Source organism: Nicotiana tomentosiformis, chromosome 8, assembly GCF_000390325.3.
Source record: "Nicotiana tomentosiformis chromosome 8, ASM39032v3, whole genome shotgun sequence".
Lineage (NCBI taxonomy): Eukaryota > Viridiplantae > Streptophyta > Magnoliopsida > Solanales > Solanaceae > Nicotiana > Nicotiana tomentosiformis.
The window spans coordinates 60,187,671-60,190,626 of NC_090819.1; the positions used below are offsets into that span (position 1 = coordinate 60,187,671).

Genomic DNA, 2,956 nt, shown 5'->3' on the forward strand with positions numbered 1-2,956 from the left:
CTATAATCACCGAGTTGAAGTCTTGCTTGACTGAAAGCGCTCTCTGATGCCACTGTTGAAGCTTGAATAGTTAAAATATCTAGGGCCATCCTTGAAAGAATCGGAAAGTATTTTTCTTTGTCCTTCCACCATTCCAAAATATTAAAGGAGCCGTCGGGATTCACTTCCTCAATTCCCTGTGACAAATAAACTTCAAACTCATTTAGTTGTGAAAAATCACTAGTACTAGAACCTTGAGAACCCCTGAACCCTGCCCAAGCACTAAGTGCTCTTACTCCCGCAGTTTAGACAACTGAGGCTATTGCGTTCGGAAGTTTAGACAACTCCTCATCTTCAAGTGCTAAACCATTATAAACAGTTTCATACCAAAATTGAGGACCTCCTAATTTCATAGTAGGATTATGAAAAAATTGACTCTCGGTAAATTATAATAAACTATTATCGCTATCAAGAATAGGAGGTGTAGGACGGGTAACATGTTTGGGTCGGGGAGCCGGGGAAAGTGGAGGAGGAACATATTGGCCACTAGATTCACCACTCTTCGATTTTCCCTTATTTTTACTAAACATATTTTTTAAGGAATAAGCCATCTTAATTAATCAAGCAAAATAAATAAAACAAAAAAAATTATAATATTAAAACTTAAGAGTTGGAACGAGTTACCGAATTGACGAACAACTTGTTGGAAATTGATTATCGTTGAAGATTTCAATTCACCAACTTCACAATTGTTTCACAAATTGTAACAATAAAGTAAGCAATAGTAGAAGTAAATTAGAGAGAGATTGTGATAGATTGATAATTTTGTAAGAAAAAATGAAAGAATGATGGGGTATTTATAGTTGAAAATAGGGAAAAAATATAATTATAAAAAGTTTGGGATTAAAACAAAGTTGAGGGGTTAAATGGCTATTTCATAAATAGCCAACGGCTATTTTTGACAGTCCAACGTTTTTTTTTAAAAAAAAAAAAAATAAAAAAAAATAGCCGTTGGGCCCGCTGAGGGACCGGGCCGATCCCGGTCCGGTCCCGGGCCTGCGGGCCCAATCATAGGACCGGCCTACGAGACCGGACCAGGCCCGCTAAAACCGGACCAAACGGTCCTGGCCCGTTTAGCCGTTTGGCCCGTCTGGCCCGCGGTCCTGGACCGATCCCGAGCCTGGACCGGCCCACTTGCCCGGCCTAGTAGGAACTGTCCCTAACTCCTTAGAATCTACTCAAAGGATTCTTTTTCATTAAACAACAAATAAAAAATTTCCAAGTTTAAATGTAAAAGAATAACACCTTCATGCTTTGCTCAATAAATGCACTGCAACTTTGCATCTGTTCCTTCTTTTTGGTGTTTGTTTCTTATGTGAGGGAAATATCATAAGCACTTTCCCTACCCCCAACAGCATCTTTAACAAAATTTTGCTCTCCAAAAGTATAGATTTTTCTTTCTGTTTTGTTTTCTTGTTGTGGATAAGAAGAAAAAGCTATAACAAAAGACACTTGCCCTACACTTTCAACGAATAAAATATAAATCCATCAAGATGATATGTTGCTCTAATTATTTTTTTGTTGGAATAATTAGTGAAGGAAAATAGTGAGAGTCTAATTCACACAATAATTGTGATTCACTATCGTCCATTTCGTTGAAATAACTGCTCGATTAATGGCATTTTAATCGAGTCTCCCGAATCAAAAAGAATAGCAAATGCCACTTTATCCGATCTATCTCAAATATTAATCGTACTCAGCTAAAAGAAATTGGATTTGAGCAATTCATGTGAGTCAAACCTGAATCTATGTCAAACAAACAAGTATATATAATTGATTATTTATTTTATCATTTTAATAAATAAAATAGGAGTATTTCTGAAAGGATGTGTCCCTTTAGAATTTTAAAATGAATTTATGTTGGAAGAACCTTGTCAGTTGTACTGTAACGATCCAACTTGTTGTTTTGAGTAATTACTCTCATTTTTACTATTTGAAGTCTTGTATAGCTTCATATGATGTATTATGACCTGTGTGAATCGTCGTTTTTTATTTTTTAGGTGTTTCGGGATTAGTTCGGAAGAATGAATTTCATGTTGGGAGCTTAAATGAAAAGGGTTGACCGGAGTTTGACTTTTATGCAAACGCCACGGAATAGAGTTTTGATGATTCCAACATCTCCGTATGGTGATTTTGGACTTAGGAATATGTCCGAAAAAGTATTTGGAAGTCCGTAGTTAAATTAGGCTTGAAATGGCTAAAATAGAAATTTAAGTTGGAAATTTGACCGGAGAGTTGACTTTTTGATATCGAGGTCGGAATCTGATTTTGAAAATTTGGAATAGGCCCATTATGTCATTTATGACTTGTGTGTAAAATTTGAGGTCAATCGGACTTGATTTGCTATGTTTCGGCATCGGACCTAGAATGTTTCGACATCGATTCTTCAAGAATACGTGGTATCACATTAAGAAAATATAATGACCCGGCCGGTCGTTTTGAGTATTATAACCCCGTTCCCCCATTTACTGCTCAATTTATTCCTTACAGTTGATTTATGACTTATCGGGTTAGTTGGTTCGGGTCCGGAAGAATTTCGGAGTGAAATGAGACATTTAGTCTCATAATTAAAAACTTAAGTTAAAATAGTGACCGGATATCGACTTATATGTAAACGACCCCGGAATGGAGTTTTGAAGATTTCAATAGCTCTGTATGGTGATTTTGAATTTAGGAGCGTGTTCGAAAATTATTTGGAGGTCCGTAGTAGAATTAGACTTGATACGGCGAAAGTTGAATTTTTGAAAAGTTTGACAGGGGGGTTGACTTTTTGATATTGGGGTCGGAATCCGATTCCGAAAATTAAAATAGGTCCATTATGTCATTTATGACTTGTGTGCAAAATTTGATGCCAATCGGACTTGATTCGATAGGTTTCGGCATCGAATGTAGAAGTTGGAAATATCATAATAGACTA

The 2,956-nt window shown here is 36.4% G+C and overlaps 1 long non-coding RNA gene across 1 annotated transcript in view; it reads right to left on the reverse strand.

Moving 5' to 3' along the window:
• Nucleotides 1-1,666, reverse strand: part of LOC138896870 (uncharacterized) — a 2,080-nt gene extending 414 nt beyond the window's left edge. Inside the window, exons 1-2 of the long non-coding RNA XR_011410363.1 lie at nt 1,285-1,666; nt 1-176 (exon numbers count right to left, since the gene is read on the reverse strand). The exon at nt 1-176 is cut by the window's left edge and continues 414 nt beyond it. This is a non-coding gene — a long non-coding RNA (uncharacterized lncRNA). The remainder of the gene's footprint in view (nt 177-1,284) is intronic.
• Between the last annotated feature and the right edge of the window lie 1,290 nt (nt 1,667-2,956).